Source organism: Mesocricetus auratus, unplaced genomic scaffold, assembly GCF_017639785.1.
Source record: "Mesocricetus auratus isolate SY011 unplaced genomic scaffold, BCM_Maur_2.0 Super-Scaffold_100029, whole genome shotgun sequence".
Lineage (NCBI taxonomy): Eukaryota > Metazoa > Chordata > Mammalia > Rodentia > Cricetidae > Mesocricetus > Mesocricetus auratus.
In genome coordinates, this window is record NW_024429210.1 from 8944246 (window position 1) to 8963096 (window position 18851).

Sequence of the window (18851 nt, forward strand, 5' to 3'; positions counted from 1 at the left end):
GACTTATTTATGAATGGCCGGTCTTAGCATGACTTGTTTCTAGCCAGCCTTTCTAACTTAAATTATTCCATTTCTCTTTAACTATGTTTTGCCTCTAGTTTCTTTACCTTTCTTATTCTTTATATAGAATATTCTTCCTTCTATATTCTTTTTTTCTTCCTCCTTGGCTGGCTGGGTGGTTGAGTGGCTGGTCTTGGGGACCCTCCTCTCCTTCTAATTTTCTTGCTCCTCTCTTCCCTAGATTTCTCCTATTTATTCTCTGTGCTTGCCAGTCTATCCTTCTCCAGCCTGGACACTGGCCATTCAGCTCTTTATTAAACCAATCGGGTGTTTTGAGCAGGCAAAGTACACACCCTTACAGAGTTAAACAAATGCAACATAAAAGAATGCAGCGCGGGCTGGAGAGATGGCTCAGCCGTTAAAGGCTAGGCTCACAACCAAAAATAAGGAATGCAGCGCACACACACACACACACACACACACACACACACACAAGTCAGACATTGGTGGCACACACCTTTAGCCCCAGTACTTGGGATGCAGAGGCTTCTCTGTGAGTTTAAGGCCAGCCTGGTCTACAGAGCGAGCTCCAGGACAAGCTCCAAAGTGATACAGAGAAACCCTGCCTCAAAAAATAAGTAAATGAAAGAACAAAATGCACCTTTGCACCATTTAACAAATATTCCACAGCATAAATGAATGTAACATATCTTAAACTAATATTCCACAACAGTTTGACAAGAGCAGCTTTAGGGAGGAACAGTTTTGTCAGGCTCACAGGACAAGGTACAGTCCATCACGGCAGGGAAGGCAAAACAGCCTGAGCTTGAAGCAGCTAGCTGATGCTCACACGCAGTCAAAAGAAGGCAACCATTAGTGCATTCATGACTCTCGGCTCTTTCTCCACTATAGACAGCCAGGATCTCCTGCCCAGGGAGCAGGTCCACTGACAATGAAGATGGTGCTTCTCCCACACCAGTGAATGGAAACAAAGAAATACCCCACAGCTCATGCAGAGGCAGGTGTCTAAGGTGCATCTAGATTCCTCAAGCTGACAGTATTTACCAGCCATCAGAGTAAGCAAACATCATTGGGCCCAAGACCTCATCTTGAGGACGCAGAACCCAAGGCCATCAGAGGCAGCTTAGAAGAGGACTGTCCAATAGGCCCAGGACATGCCCCTCAGCTGAGACGTATATTCTAGCCTGCTGCCCTCCTTTTCAAATCATAGTTTTTCCCTGTAGAGAAGAAACAATGACACTGCCTTTGCCACTTGTAAGGGTGAGCATTTATAACTATCTGAAGCAGTAATAATCATTATTATCATTGTCATCGTGTAAGGGATTTGTTGCCACTGAGAAAAGAGTGTGGACAACAATCAGAGCTCCTGGTCCAATTACTCTTAGCAATTCCCCCAAGACATCCTCTTAGCCACATACAATTTTTACTGCGTTTTCAATCCACGGAAAGAAGTTACTTTTGAGGAACATGAATTATCAGAAAAATAATCTAAAGAAAGCAGATAAAGCATTTTAAATGATTTCTTTATTTTTAACTTCATATGCATTGGTGTTTTGTTTGTTTGCATGTATGTCTATATGAGGATGTCAGATCTCCCACAACTGGAATTGCAGACAGTTGTGAGCTGTCATGTGTGTGCTGGGAATTGAACCCGGGTCCTCTGGAAAAGCAGACGCTTTTCTTAACTGCTAAGCCATCTCTCCAGCCCCCCAGACAAAGCATTTAAGTATACACAATTAAACAATACCAACTTTGAAAGAGGGTCAAGCATCACATGTTCCTAGATCCTGCATGCCCAAAGCAAGCACCCATGGCCCTGAGTGCCCCATACAGGAGAAAACAACAAGTCTCTCTCTATTTCTGTCTCTGTCTCTGTCTCTCTCTTTCTCCCAGCTTTTCCATATGTGCGTGCATGTGTGAGTGTGTGTGTGTGTGTGTGTGTGTGTGTGAGTGTGTGTGAGTCTTTTTCTCTGCCATCCCCACTCTAGGATGCATGCTACTGTTTCTTTTTCACACCTCTCTCTCTGTCTTAATACCCATGCTTAAATTTATATAAAACTTCTTAATAAGCTCCAACTTTGCTTCATACTGTAAGGAAGAGGCACAGAGGGCACATACCCTGAAAAGGATGGTATTTCAGGGGTCCCCGGAAATTTTAAAACTTAAAAATACAGCAGAAAATGCTTGGACCCCACAGTAACATAGAAGCCTTGAAGACGGAACGATTTGTAACCATCTATTTATCACTCTGTCATCCCTTCCTCCCTCCAACATATTTTCTTTGGGATTCAATGTGGAGACTAACAACAGGGTTATTTAGTCAAAGACCTTGGGGTTGAAAAATTGTAGTAAAAAAAATGGTAAAATGATTCCAAGTCACATCGCACAAGTTATCAAAACAAACAAATGCATTTAAGAAAAAAAAAGACAACAGAAATAACTAAATAAAATTTATTGTTTACTTTGATTGCCTGGGATAATGTATTTGGTAAGGATGTGAATGTAAGCAAGGTGAGAAAATTAAAATAAATGAAGAAGAAACACATCCAGCCTCCTCCTTTAGGAAAAAAAGAAATGTTTCTGATGTAATTCTTCTTTTCTCACTAAGAATTCTGGTTTGGTTTGATTTTCTCTGAACATTGCTGTAGAACCTAGACTATTGCCCCCACCCCCAACTGCATGTCCCTGTGCATGCCCACGTTTATCTGAATATATAAGCCTGCCCTTTACTCAGATTTATGGATCCAGCCAGGCTGTGTGTATTTACAGTGTTCTGACCTGAAGACCCCGGGCTGCAGGAGAACAGGAGGGAAATGGGATTCATTCCATAAACAGAGACAAATATGAGGGGGAGGGGGAGGCTGTGCTAGCACTTAACATTTTTAACTATTTGGCCAAGCTTAAGAATTAGCAATTAGATTAGAAGAAAAAAAAGGGAGCTCCAGAGCTGAACTGAGAGAAGAAACTATAGCCTTGCTTCATCCTGGTTTCTGGAAGGTTCTGAGTTTGGGGTAGGTGTGAGGTTAAATTTAAAGCAGGTCAGAAGAAAATTCATAAGTCAGTTACAGAGGGAGCTATAAAAGGCTTTGGGAAGATGGAGGGTCTACAGAAATGAGGTTATAAACAACATTTAATAAGTCAGAAAATTTCTCCAACCACATGTGGAGCTCTCCTTCTATGAAACAAGACTACTTGTGGGTTTTCTGTTTTGTCTTAGACACTGTAATTGGGTATAGGGTGAAAGAAATCTTTGGCTTCATGCTTAAATGAGGGTGTGTTGCTATGAGATATTTTTCCTTGGCCCTGTTGGCCCACTTAAAAGCAATGGCATTTTCACACAGGGCTGCTTCCTCAAGGCAGGCCACCCCTTTCAGAAGCAATGGTTATCCCAGAGGCTTCTGGAACCAGAAGCAAAGAGCAGTAGAATTTTGAGCATCTCCTTGTATCCCGAAGCTGGATTCCCCTGCCTCCGGGATGCATCTTTCTGTACAGGCGAACTGTGAGAGCACAACTTGTGTGTGAAGCCATCCTCAAGCAAATTCTTTCGTGGGAAAACTTGAATTCGTGAGGAAAACCTTGTTCACCAATTGAATAAATCAAAACTAGGCCAGCATTGTAAGACTACAGTGTTCATTTAAAAATTCATATGCAAAGCAAGATTGTCAACACACATGTGTGCAACTCAACTGCTTTCCATTAAAATGGGTACAGGGTAATTTGATGCCCTCCTCCACAGCTCAACATTCATTGCAACACAGCAATGCACACCATTGAGGATGTAGTTGGGAAATTCATGAGGCATCACCAACTGGCTTTCTTTAACTCCTCTTAAGGCAATCATGTTCCTATTAAAGATATCAGAACTCGCTGTTATAATGATGTTGTTTGACTCGAGCTTTTCATTTGAAATACATTGCAGATCATGTGACTTGGGCTCATTTCCAATAATTGCATGAGAAACACATGTGTTCGCACAGTGACGCCTTTTAGATGTGAACTTGCTCGTCAGTGTTCTCCTATGAAAATCAGTTGTCAGGGAATCAAAATAAAGCATAGTTCCACAACTGAGTTTCAAAAACTTAACAACACAAAAGTCCTAAGAACGCATTTTGTTTTTCCTGTAGTTCTACAACTGAGCTTCAAGAACTTAACAATATAAAAGTCCTGAGAATGCATTTTTTATTTTTTATTGGTGCTGAAAATCAGACACAAAATTCAGAACAGCAGTGTTAAGAAATGTACTGTGGTACAAGAAAGACGGTGGGAATGGGGGGGAAAATAGGCGAAACAGCAAGCAGCCAGTGAGGCTGCACTCGAAAATCCAAACAAGACACCTGACCCTCTAGGAGAGTACGTTTTTACTCCATCATTTTTCTGAACTTTCCTCTAAGACAATGAAACCATGCACTGTAAACATGATTGCATGCAGGGTGTTGAGGAGTTTGGGGGACCTGTGCATGGCGGCTGGTTCATTTCTGTTTCATTTGCCACTGAGGCAATTTTTGTCTTTAATATGGTGTGGATCACACCAACAGAGGGTTCCAAGGTATCTATTTCTGAGCAGAGGCCTAGCTCGATGTGCCAGGAAAAAAAAAATCCACGCACCACAAAGAACATTGAGATGAATGGCTCTATTTTATGAGCCATAAAAGTTTTATTCATCTTGACACTGAAACAGGTTTAGGCAGTGAGTTGACACGCCTTAAATAAATAAGTGGAATTAATTCCCCAGCCCTTGAAACAATAGCAGCTTGCATGCAGGAGAGAGAAATGCCCCATTGTTCCCGGTGCGGCCTGATATTGATATTATTTGTGTTTTTCTGCACCGCTTCCTCGGGGGCCTGGTTGATCCACTTCAGATTCATCCTCTGTTTTATTAGAGGTTGAAAATGGTTCAGGACCTGGTTGTACCACAGCTCTCACGACAGCTAAGGAACCAGTTTGGCGTCTGGTTTATCTGTTGTTTTACTGCTGACCTTCAAATCAACTTTAACCCCTGACCCCTGGAGGCATCTATCATGACAAGAGGCTGTTTAACACAAATGGTGCCCATTTATAGGGGAGACACTCAGAAGATTTCCTCTTTTATGAAGAATTTAGTTTTTTACCCCTCTTTTCTCAGTCACCACAGGTGAAATCCCTCTTAGCAGCTGGCTTACAAAATAATCTGAAGGGAGGCCTTAATGAGCAGAAGCACCCTCAGCTGGAGATAAATATATGCAAATGAGATGCACAAACAAAGGCGCCTGGACAGAGAAATATCTGCAATTCCAGCAAAACGCTGCCTGCAGCTCGAAGATGAACAGCCTTGATAAAATGGTAACAAAAAGCACCTTTTTATCCTCCAGCGTGTTTTACATCGTAATAGACCATTGTCATTGCAGGCCAGTGGGGCATACAGGCTTGCCACCAGGTTCCAAAAAAACTGTTTAAACATTTGTTTCCAGGCATTCATGAGATATAATCAATGGACTGCTTCTTTGTTGTTGTAATTTTTTTTCTTCCTGACTGTGTTTCAGACGTTGTTATATAGTTCTGTTACCTGTTGGTCTTTTTGTGGTTTAATGCCACTGTCACGAGCAAGGACACATTTTGGCAACTCTTTTCTTCCACTAGTTACAAGGATTGTTTTTTCTATCCCCCCCCCAGTTTCAAGGGAGAGAGATTTCAAGTTAATAATAGAAAGAATGGGCTCGGAGCAGCACCCAAACAACCAGTTTTAACGATGGCAATCAAGTGTGCGGAGCTTCAGAGGCAGCCATGTAACGTGCTGATTTTAATAAGCTTTAAAAAGGCAATCTCTAACTTTTAAAAGTCTCTTTTTAATTTAATCGTCCTTGGTTCATATGATTCCAAAGCAAACAAAACCATTAAAATATGTTTTCAATATGTATCCACGGTGTTGTTTGATGGTGTTCTAAATTAGCATTGTGTTTGTAAAATATTGATTTGATGAGCTTTAGGAGCGGAAAAGCTGGAATCATCAACCCATTGGGGGGTTGAACAACATTTTCCTCGAAAGATGAACAAAGCTCTGTCCCCAGGATCTTACTAGAAAAAGCTGGACTTGCGGCTCCTATAAATTGCTGCATTTGAGGCCCTGTGTTTTGTCCCCGTGACTAGTCAAAAGCAGCTCGAGAGAGAAAGGAAACACTGTGCTTGTCACACATGCATCACCTTGCAGTCACCAAAAGCATCACAGTTTTCCATCCACTAACTGATAACTCTCCTGGCCTTCTGTAGCCAGCGTGGTGGGTGTCTTAGAGCTTCTTTTACCTAAATTATTTCATCTTCGTAGCTGGAAGCAGAGTGGAGTAACTGAGTGCTTTTCCGTTTTGTGTGCATTTCGCCAGGCAAACGTCAGATTTGCTAACAACAAAAGAAATCTCATCTTTACACAGGCCACTCCTGTTGCACTGGGGGGGGTGTAGAGCCCAGCAGGGGCTACAGAAGGGAGCAGAGAGCATTAAACCATCTGACCAGAGAGAAGGAAGAAAAATGCTTGTTTGGGTTTGAAAAGGACACGTGCTCTGTTAGCCCAGTGTCTGTGTCAGTGTGTCATTAAATTCAGAATTTCAGGAGTTAATAGAAACTTGTTATATTAGGGTTGTTTTTTCAAGCTCAGGTTTGAAGCTGCGTAATTATGTTCAACTGCCGTTGTTTGAAAGGGCAAACAGCATCTTAGGCACAGAACAGCGAAATTACAGCTGAGATTTAGGTTAGCAAAAGCCGTCTTCTCCAGGCTTTTATGATTCATTATTTCCCATTAAATACAGTATTAGAAGTGTACACTAGATAGCTCATGGTTGCTGCTCTCGGAGCACATTATCTATATTACACAGGTCTGGGGAGCAGAATTAGAAAACTTTGGGGGAATGAGCAATATGTGTTTGCTGATAGAAGTACCATATGGCCCATCTTCTTCAATTGCTTTCACTGTGTCTCTGATGCTGGAGAAATTAAAGTTTTATTTGATGTGGCACAGCTTAATGAACTGTCTTCTGTTAGGAAAATTGAATATGTTTCCTGTTATTTGAGCACAGAGCCTCCATAGTTTGGCTGGTGGGGGGGGGTGCATTATGTACTGTTTATTTAGCATTTTGAAAACAAAAGCAAGATATTGAAGGGAAAATTGATTACTGGCTGGATTGCATTATGTAATCAAGTTTCCTCTCCCTTAAAGTTCCCTTTACAATCCTCTGGCAATGTTTTAATATGAGATTGCACTAGGTTTTTATGTTTTAAAAGACACGGAGTTTGATTTTATCAAAACGCCTTTATCTATCAGCGAGCCACATGAAATGCTGAACTCAGTATTGTGCGTGTGTGTGTGTGTGTGTGTGTGTGCGTGCGTGTGTGTGTATATGTGTGTGTGTGTAGGATTTGACCTGAATATTGAAAATGAAGTATAAATTCTACAGATTTATATTTTTTCAGCTAAGCACATATAATTTTTCAAAACAAATAATCAAAAGTATACTTTTGTACCCAGAAGGCTGTGTATCAAACCAGGTAAACATTGGCATTCTAAAGACTCTGTGAAGGGATCTGCTAACATTCTCTTTCATTTCCTTGGCGTTGTTCTGGATATGACCTTTTTCAATTAAAAATATCTAGACACACTTTTAAAAGACTGACTATCTGCATCTCTTTCATTTTTCAGTGAGAATCATCTCTCAAGTGAGCAGATGACTGGGACTCACCAATCTGCAGCAAGCGCATAGGATAAATAACAGTTAAAATTCGTCAAAACGTTTATCGGCAATATGCAATCCCACGCCCCCTACACACACACCCATAAAAGTCATTTGTCTTCTGTGTTCTGAGCTGTTTTGAGAATTCTGGCAAATTCAGCCATTAAACAAACTTCTCGCACAATATAAATACTGTCTGTTCAAGAAAGGCTTCCAGTGTTTACAGTCCATAAGTGAAGAGGGGAAAAGCTGGTATTTAACTAAGGGTAGTGGCTTGCAAAGATCTCTGAATAAAGTGTTCAGCACAACTTTGGCTGCAAACCTGCTGGTTCCTGGTCTTCCTCTGTGTCCCATGCCATGAGGAATTTTCACATGTCATCCCCCTCTTACTATTCTGTTTTAATTACCTAATTAAATTTTAGGAAGGAGCGCCTGATTTGGGGCAGGGATCGGGAGCTGATCATACCAACTTCCTTTGGAAACAGGAAAGATGAAAACATCCCATTTTTCTGAGCCCCCTCCTGACGGCCTGGGAGGAGGATGAGCATTATGCATTGTTATCAGCGTGGTGTAATTTGACTGTTGACAAAGTATCGGTGGCAGTGAGGATGAAGGCAGTTAGGAGTGTGGCGGGTTGTAATCAAGAAGATGCTTAGCTGTGCAACGCTGCATCTTGAGCAGATTTGAATCAACATTGCCTTAAGGGGATACACACACCAAAAGGAAAAAAGTCCATTCATTTTTAGAGGAAAAACTGGAGTGGCACTTGAAGTGAAATCTGACGCGCGTTAATTGCTCTGCAGCTCTCCTAATTAGAGACTTTCGAATCCCTTCGCTGCTGTCACTGAGAGGGTACACTGTCTTGCTGGACGCATAGGAAAACTGCAAATGTGTTTGATCCAGAAGTTTTTATATATAAAGACTAAACTACAATCCCTGTCCCCTCCAAAGGGTGGTCAGCTGGAAAGCGCTGCTTCACCTCCAGCCTGTATTTGAAATTTCAAGCCTTATTAAAGTAGTTTCATTGTGACACTCAATGCAAAGGAAGCAGGTGCTGCTGGTATTTCCTTAAATAGAAGGGAATTCCCCTTCCTATCCCTCCTCATATGAAAGATTTCAGGTGGAAAATGAGCCAGCAAAATGCTCTGTTCCATACAGATTCGAGGGGGAGACAGATTCGGGTTTTCAGGAACATGCCACACCTGCCTTTTTCTCAGGCCTGAATCTAAGCTAGCACTCCAGGCTCCCATTCCAGTCTTAAAGTCATTATACCGCTGTCTGGCCCCAGGTTGCCACCAAATATGACACTATAATAATTTGGGCTTCCCTTTTCAACTCCTGTGTAGCCCTTGAACCACTCTTAATTCATTAACATATTGAATTTTTTCAATTTTCCATTTTCTTGCAATAACAATATTAATCCCGAGGTGAAAGCTCGATTGGAGCTAAATTACTTGTTACCTGCTGGCATTTATTTATATGGCATTGAATTATAGAGCTTTGCTATTGTCATGCTTTGGACGAATTGTTTATGACGCCAGTAATAGGAGTAATTGTTATTGTTGAAATTACCTGTCAGCTACCCATAGCAGTGGCCCTTGTCCCACTGACAAATAGTGACAAGGGAGAGGCATCCTCCATGCGTCCCCCTGATGGCTTCTCCTCTGATAATAAGAAGTGCAGGGCCTCTGATAATTTGCCTGTCACTGTTGAGTGCAGCTCAGAGAGAGTTGGCCAAATTGTTGTCATTCACTTTGACAAAGACAGCAAAGTGGCCCTGTGCAGGCAGAGGATTATCAAAATAAATGAAATCACTCACACCCCCTTTGTTTGTTTGGCTCAAGAATTGCCTGGCTTTGTATGAGGTTGTAAAATCAAGGCCCAATGCTTATGGATATGCCTTTATTCATTCTGGAAGGAGGATGCCAAGGAGGGATAGTCCTTGGCATTATAAGGCTTGTCATTGCATAGTTTACAATGGCTAGTAAGAAATTAAATTCAAATATAAAGTCAAAATTATAACAAGAATTCTAAGTATGTGACTGAATGCATTGGTTTGAAATATGTGAAATATGTAAAACTCCACAATTTTTTCTTGAGTTACTTATGTCTTCACTCAGTTTTGAAACGTGCAGCCTTCAAATCCAGTAAGCTTTAAAAAAATAACAATTTTCCAGTTATAGTCAAATTTGCTTTAAAAGTTTAGAATTCTGCACCCTTGACTCCTGCAGCTTTGAAATATTATAGTCAAATTTAGGATTATTATCTCAAATGGCCAGTTCCTTTCTATAAATTCCCTTGTATTTATATACTATCTTCATGTATAAAGAGATAAATGAAACATAGTCCCAGATATGAAGCACCAATTATCACAGACTTATGGAGGAAGCAAAATAGCCCTGTTATTGCCTGAGCTCAAATATAAATATTTGCATTTTAAACCCTCTTGGTTGCTGCAGTGAGTCCCTCATGCAGAGAGGAAGGGGTTAGAGGAGATTGGGGAGGGGTGAGGTCTGGGAGTGTCCATGGAGGAAACAAATACACACTGTAAGCTTTGTTCTTGCAAAAACCCAGAATCATTCTCACCTTTCCCAAAAAGGCATTGTTTCAAGCTAGCAAAATTCCTAATTTTAAGGTGTCTGGGAGGCTCTTTTTCACTGATCCTTTTGACAGATACTTTCTGCATAAAGAAGTCTAGAGAAAAAGGAGGAAAAGGAAGTGGAGAGGATATAGACTATTGGCTTCTTAGAGGATAGTAATCAGTTGTTTATTGGTCTCTACCAGACTAGTAATGACCAACCGCAGTGTTAAGTGCCAGCCACACTGCCTTGGGCCCTTCTCTCCTAACATCAGCCATTATCTGATTAGAGAACCTTGGAGGAAGTGGAGATTGCATAACTTTATGGGTCTTAACAGCACAGGCTGGCTGGCAGAAAAACTACCTAGGAGGGTTGATAAAGCAACGGTGATTTTATTTACTCCACTTACACCTTGCTCTCAGCTCTGGCGGGTGCAGAAGAAATCTCAAATTGATCTGAATAGGAACTGTGTGGGGCACCGGGAAGGCGGAAGGAAAGGGATCTGTTCCTTCAAGCTTTATTGGGGTTGCACAGCTTGAAGTAATGACACTTGGAGGCAGCCCGACATTTTCTTAGGTGGTATGCACTTAAAGCAAGCAGAGAGATTGTGAGCGGTGCTAATCATATATGTAATGATACAATGACAGGAATAAAATGTGTTTCTGATCTTTAACAATAATGTAATCTTCTAAAGGCAACGAGTCTGTGGTTAACTGTGTTGAATGCCCCTGATTAACAAGTAGAAGGAGTGACATAATGAAGAGGTTATCTGTGATAATAAAAATGCCCAAACCTGTCTTGGAATGTGATCCTTCCAAGAGATAATTCTTTAAGAATGTCACATGCCCTTGCTTTCTGGCGAGACACACCGTTAGTGATCCCAGGAGGGAAAATAAACATACGTTTTTAAATGAAGATATTTAAAATGTACCCATATTTCAGCATGTTGCTATAACCTGGTCTGTTTTATGCTCCTCCTATAAAACCTAAATTAAGCCTCTTAGGAGTGATTTTGCGGCAGGTTCCCTTGCAAAACACAATACATTTTAAATGCTTGGACCCGAGTGCACGGTAACATATAACCACTGGCATGCAATCTCCTCTCCCCCTTGTCACGGGGCAGCTCTCTTAAGAAGACTTCTTTAAAATTTAGCTTCTTTGGAAATGTAAACTTTTAGCAAATACCAATCGCTCCTGTAGCAGTGTTGGTGAAATAACTGGTCGCGGATCCTCCCCCACCCCCTTCCTTTCTCAAACACCCCTCCGTGTCAAAGGCTACTGCACATGTCCCTTTGCTGCTCTCAATAAAGCTGAGAAACGTTAAGGAAAAAAATGTCAGAAAACACTCAGAGGATTACAGGGTGGTTTCTGCTCCACGAGGGGGAGGATGGCAGGACGGACTGTAAAGCAAGATTCCGAAAGCTGGGCTTTTTCTAGAGCGTTTATTTCTGTACACCGGAAGAAGTTTTATTTAGGCAGATCTGATGCTGCATTTGGCAAAGTGCAACCTTCGGTCGTTTGTTTTCAACCTGGTCATGCTTTAATATCTCTTCCATGTGTATCTCCTAAAATGAAAACAATAATGCATTCTTCTAAGCTGGGGTGTTTCTTCACTCACATGCAGAGTAGAAATGCATTTCAGAGTCTCCCAGGCATTTTCTGTTCTTTCTAAAAATCCTTGGGATGTTCATTCCAGGAGAAAGCAGGAAAAAAAAATGCTGGGCTCATAACACAGTGAAAGTCACCGAACTGATCAGCCCTTCCTCCCCTTAAATAAAATGTGTGTGTAACCTGGGGCTTTCCAGACAGTCCATTTATATTTTTAAAAGACATTTACATTAATTTTGTGTATTCAAAATAAATAACTGGGAAAGGCTTACAGTTTGTTTTGCTCTGTTTTTCTGAAGAATATTAACAATCACAAAGGAGAAAAATAGCCGGAAACTACTTGTCATTTCTTAACTTTGTATTTAAAACTTAATGACTGAAAAAGAAAATATTTTATGAATTCAACTTTCGATCCCACCCTAGAAACAGCAAGATTCATTCTCTAGAAGCAAGGTAAAACTCAGCTGACCTTAAATATAAACTTTTCCAAAACAAGTTATAAATGAATTTAGACAAATTTGTCTCTTAACCTTTAAAGATTTCCTGCCCGTTTCTGTATGTCTTTTATTGCATTAATTTTTTATTTAAATTACACCATTAACTGGATATGAATTTATCAAGAATACATGTATTGATTTATAAAACAGTACCATTAATTATTATAATAGCTAGATGTAGCTGATATTACAAAGCCATTTAAAGGTTTTTAATATCACTTGTGCATACATAGATAGATAGACATTATGGACAAGACCACAATTTAAACTGGCTACCACAGTTAATGAAAGCTTAGATTTATATTCTAGTTTAGAGATTGATCATTTTGTTGCTTTGCAAAACTATTTACATCATGCCATTTTTCAGAGAATGTCTCAATAAAAAAGCTAAATAAAATATTCAGTCAATTCCCAAAGCAGATTTTGTTTTCTATATTTTAAATGCTTAGTGAAAATAATTGATTGTGTGTGTTCCAAGCTTTGTCATTTCCATTCCAGGGTGGCTTTCCTGGGGGGGAACCTCATTTACATATGCACACTGTCACATACTTTTGATCCTTGCTGATGCAAACCCCTTCTCTTTATTTCATCATTCACTCCCCAACACACCCATGTGTATTTCAGAAAACCCACACCTCAGGAACCATAAGTCTTTTTGGCATCTTTTATGTTACGCATTGTTTTTTCCTTAAGGTTGTGGAAAACTGGGACTTACCCCAAAGCCGCAAGGCAGGCAATCACGGAGATAATTTGGGTAAGAAAGCAATCTGAAGAGGAAAAAAAAAAAAGAAAAATGAGGAAGAGTATAAGCAAGTAACAACACTTTCAAATTACTTTTCAAATGGTAATTAAGCCGGGAATAGATTGAAATTTGAATTCTTTCACTTTGTACTTGGCTTGGGTCTCCCAGGCTCTCTATTTGTATCACTTTTCCCTGCCTGGCAACATATGTTACCGATTTATTATAGCGTTTTTTACTGTTAACAGACAAATCTAAAGGCTAGCTGAGAAGGCTAGCTTCATCTGATGGCTCGAACAACAATTGCAGGGCATCCTTGAGGGGGAGCCAATAGGCTCTTTTGAAGCAATAATGCCATTAACCCTTTGGATGCCAAAATAGCTAGCCGAAATTGGCTGAGTCTTTTTGTAGACCTTACAGGTTTATGGAAGCAAAAGGTAAATGCAATTTTAGAAATATCCCAGTAGCCTCCTCAACACCTTCTTCCACCTATCTCAAGTCCCTGTGTGAGTCATCAGTTCCTTTATACCCCCTTTCTTTTACAGCACATGGGGATAATCACCTAAGCCATTGAGTGTCAAGTTGCCACCCACCCCACCCCTCAGCCCCCACACCCCGCCCCGTACCATTAATTCTCTATGATTTTCATAAAAGAAGCAAACATCTTTTAGAATTTAAATGGTCATGTTTTAATATGTATACGTCTCAGAAAAGTAGAGTTTAATGGACATTCTTCTTAACCAAGAACTTGAAATTTCTTCCAAACTAGGAGATGGCAGATCCTGAAGGCGTTTGTATGTGACACTGAGTAAGGGTTCATGCCTTGAACTGTGTTCACATGGCAATGTGTGCATTAGCACTGGATGTGTAGACTGGAAAAGCCACCTTAAATTGAACATTTTCATTTCTGGCCATTTGTAGTTTACTCCACCACGAACTGCCAAGTTGTTTTTAGAATTTTATAAACAGCTACTTTCTCCAGATAAATGCTGGTGTGAAATTGTCCACTCACAATTTCAGATGTGTTTTCTAGAATACCCTCTGAATGTTCTTGTCTGGAACTTTTAGAATTAATCTCAAATATTGGAAACCAGTTTTTTGTTTGTTTGTTTGGTTGGTTGTTTTTTTTTTTTTTTTTTTTGGTCTAAGGATCTCAGATTAGCAACTAAAAAATTTAACCATTTAACAGCATGTGATTATTATAATCAAACTAATAAAATGAATCAAGTGTTCAGAGCAGTGACTGATTGCAAAGGTGAATTCTGAGGACCAGGGACACTATGACAACTGCTCTTTCCAAGTCCAGCTCCCACAGACGATCCCACCGGTGAATGGTGACAAGACCATGACTCTAAAGACCACACAATAGTACCTAGTCTTAGGGCACCCACATGCAGAATTTGAGTTCATACCAGATGGTCAAACAATTCCCACCTGCAAACCCATTTGTCTGATTCTAGTTTTCACCAGGTTCTCAGATCCTCATTATTTATACTTCATTACACTGTCACAAACTTTTCTTACATATAGCATTAACTAGAAATTCAAAAGACTAATGATAACACATAAACTTTAGATTATAATTATGCCATTTCGTCCTAATCTAATTCCGGTTAATATTTATTATTTATGCCTTTATTAGACACTGTGTGCATGTCCTATTTTGTTCCCAAGAGGCATCATATGGTGACCTGACTAATTGCCATGGATAATTTTAACCTAAGTAATTATGATCAAAGGATTTTGGCATCAGAGAAGAAGGGCAGTTTTTGGAAGCTATAAACACCCTGCCATTCCAAGGAGCATCACATGTAGACTCATGCCGACCCTGCTATGCCATAAATAAAATGCTCTAAACGAGGTGGCTACAGCACAGTAATATTTCAGTATTCATCTTCTTAGGAAAAGTGAATGTAAAGAATGATCTCCTTCTTCAAAACTCGACATTTTTTTCCTTAATCAAGATACACCCTCCCTCAGAGCTTAGCTCCTTTGTGTAGCAAGCCTGACAACACTGTCTGTAGCCTTCAAACTCTCCTAAAACAGCCGCTAGGCTCTGTGGTCCCCTGGTACCCACCGTGTTCTCCTCTTCCCTACAACCTTAAACAGGTGTCGTTTGAAGACTGTGCCTGAGTTTGATCTGCCCTTGCCATTTTCTCCTACCCACAGCTACCGGGCCCTTCCAGCCGCTACCACAGACTCAGCGGGCAGCCCCTTAGCCCGTTGCTCCCTCACCTCTACCCCGACCCCACAGTCCAACTCCGGCTCTCTGTTTTGCCCATCACTTTAGCCATGTCCCCTCCCGTTTCTGACCTACATTTTTTTTTCTAGATCTGACATAGGCAGGTTGAAAGGTAATGAGAACCAGATGGACATGGTGCAGAAATTGCCCAAATGGGTCTGAGACTGTGGAGAGCTGTCAGGCATGGAGAGAAGCTGGAATTTTTCAGCAATAAAATGGGATTTATCCTTACTCTACCACAGTCATTGCCGACAACTGTTCCCCTGGACAGAAACCCCCGTTCCGTCAGGCCACGCCCATGCAGATTCTTTTTGCCCGAAGAGTGATGATTGGTATTTGTTCTAAGGCTCAAATGGACTGTGTTGAAGGTGAAGCGACAGGCCAAAGTCCTGCATTCCCCACTGAGGCAAATGAACCCGCTAAATAACTTCCTTCCACAACGGCTGTGTAATTGAAACCAGAGAGTGAGAGAATTTGATAAATTGCTTGACCCAAAAGAATGTTAAGGTCATAAATTTTCATTGCATGTTTTCCTCCCTTTAAAAATTTTTATATATTGATTATATTTAGTATTTGCCTCAAAATTCAACACGTTTACAGATCATGGGTTGTGGCCGCAGGGGAAAGCACAGTAAATCATCAATTAGAAGGAGGGGTTATTCTCTGTTGTCTTCCAGAGAGGGGTGCCGGCACCTTGGCCCTACAAGGAACATCATGGAGGTGTCTTGTATTTCAGAATTATTCCAACTCAGCACACGGTTTGTCCTGGCATGGGCAAAGTACAATCTCCAGGAGAGCTTTTTCTCTGAAGGGCACTGCCCGGCCTCCACCCTTTAAGAGTGACGACTGTTAAAAGGCTGGCAGTCCATTCGCAACAATCACACCCACATGCCTTCCTCCACACACACCTGACAAAGGAAGCGACCCTTGTCTTTAAGTAGATGGGAATGTGTCTGCAGGCACGTGAAGAAACAAACATGCTTCCAAACACTGGCTTTAGCAAGCCTGCTTTGAAATGTTTTTTGAGCTATGAATTGTCTTAATATGAAAACAAAAAAGTAATAAGAACAGTTAAATCTATACATCATGCATTATAAGACTAATGTAGTAAGGCTATCATGAAGTAGAATTTCTATACTTCTTGTTGGAATATTTTAATTCTTTATCTGAAAAAAAATGGGTGCATACATTTGTCAGCATTTTAATTTATCTGCATGTACTGCTGAATCTGTGTGGCAGTGGACCTCAACGGCATAACAAAAGCTTAGACAGATTTTCATAGCCAAAATTTCTTGTCCTTGATAAGAACAACTTATCTCTTGTATACTCATATGCGTGATTTGTTAAACCAGAGCACAAGAAAACAATGCTGATTGACCATTAGATAATTTCTCTGATTTAAAATGATACCATTTCATTTGTTTTGAATTACTAGGTTGAAAGGGGGAGTTTGAAGTACAACATGTGGGTGTGGGTGTTGCATAAGCATGTGTGAGTTTTCCTCTTCAACAACTGAACTACACACACCAAAAACAGGTAATTTGTACTGAGCTCCGTCTCGTTTTTCAGTAGGGGTGAGGTTAAATACTTTCTGTGTTGTTCATCACAATTAATGACCATGGCTTCACAAGCATATCTCTGTGTCAAAAAAAGAGTTAAGAATGTAGGAAATAGTCCAGAAAAGAAAGACAACTTAAATACCTTTTCCAAAACATGAAGTTGGAGATCTTTTTAGCAATACAAAGAAGTAACTAGTATTATAGTTGTTTAAAAACCCTGGAGTCTGGCACCATTAGGCATGGTGAAAATTTTCATATGTTATTGCTTATATGTGTGTACATATTCTCGTAAGAATTCACCAACATGTCATCCTTTTAAAGACAGGGAGGGTCCATGAGATATATACATACATATGTCCATGAGATGTATACATCCATCTAATCTGCCTTTAATGACTGGAGTTTTGTTAGTCCTAAAATGTGCCTTCCTTTCTCTGCACTTAATTTTCTTGTTGTCGAAAGACTGTCACAAAAAAAGCAAAAACAAAATAAATAACTATATATGTGTGTGTGTGCATTTATGTAAGTTTAAATAAAATATGAACAGAAAGTGGATTCAATCACTAATATTTTTGCAAACTAATGTTCAGCTGATGCAACTCAATTTTATTCTGCATCGCATTAGTGTCATAATGGTAATGACTAGCCTTTACTCACTAACAGTTTGAGTCAGCACTTTGAGACATTTTCAAATTAGGTCATACTGCACATTTGTGGCTGATACAAAGGTTGATTAAGAGAGCTATACAATTGTACAGCGATGTGGTGTGAGCTGAATTAAGTTCTCTCAGATAGTTACGGGAAATGAGAGCTACTATAACTTAGCAGAAGTAATGCGTGGCCTATCAGGGAACATATTTCCATGGAGGGCTTGAGATATTTCTCACTTACAATTTAACAAAGTCCTCTGTCTCTTACAGAAGAATTCTAGCACAGGGCTTGGAACAAGAAATGAATTTCAGAAAGGGTACTGGAGGTGCGATCCCCAGCTCTATGTCTTATAAAGTCAGCTTTTGTCTTTGTGCTGCTTTTGATCATCTTAATACACATCTTTCCTCCCCTTGTAGACACTGTCTGTGCTTTTCAAAAACAAAAATGATACTGTCTTACGATCTTACCCATAACTTAACAACTCTGAGGCCACCCTTAACTGCCATGCACACTAGACCTGGAGAGAAAAAAGAGTCCTTAAAATCCATTCAGAAGAGTGGGCTTTTTTTTAATTTCCCAGTAAACGGCAAGAGTATCTTTTAATCAAGTTTGAAGACAATGAAGAACAAAAGCTGAAATCTTAATCACTGGTTTGATCAATAAGAACAAAAAGAGTAGTTCTCAGGACTGGAGAAAAAGCTTAGAAGTCAGGAGCATGGTTTACTCTTGCAGAGAGCCTGAATTCAGCTCCCAGCACCCACGTTAGGCTGTTCACAGCAGCCTGTAACTCAGGGACTCAATACATCTGGCCTCCACGGGAACCTGCACTCATGTGCTTATACCCCATACAGATACATAGTTAAAAACAAAAGGAGTATCGAACACTTAAAACTAGATGGCTATTATTACAGTATCTGGGTCATTCTGCCCTTTCTATAGGATAAGAAAGTCATAGGACACACACACACACACACACACACACACACACACGCACGCACGCACGCACGCACGCACGCAAACACACCTTTCAAAGCCAAGGAACCGTGACAAGTGCCTAGATGACACAAGATACTGAAGTGAATCAGAAGTCCGGGCCCTGAGCATTCCTGGGCAGAAGTCGCTTGCTTTGAGCTGGATCACTGGAGCACATAATCTGACCAAGTCACATTTTGTCCCTAGCATTTGATATATCAAATGCCAATTTCCCAGGCAGGCTTTTGTGCTCTGGTGTCTTTCTGTACGGAAACCTACAAATAGGCTC

General features: G+C 40.4%; 1 long non-coding RNA gene across 1 annotated transcript; it reads right to left on the reverse strand.

The window, feature by feature from the left end:
- Nucleotides 1–11717: 11717 nt before the first annotated feature.
- LOC121134660 lies at nucleotides 11718–13573 on the reverse strand. Its single transcript, XR_005871774.1, has 2 exons — nucleotides 13115–13573; nucleotides 11718–11859 (listed from the first exon to the last, which is right to left on the reverse strand). It is a non-coding gene; the product is annotated as an uncharacterized LOC121134660 (long non-coding RNA).
- Between the last annotated feature and the right edge of the window lie 5278 nt (nucleotides 13574–18851).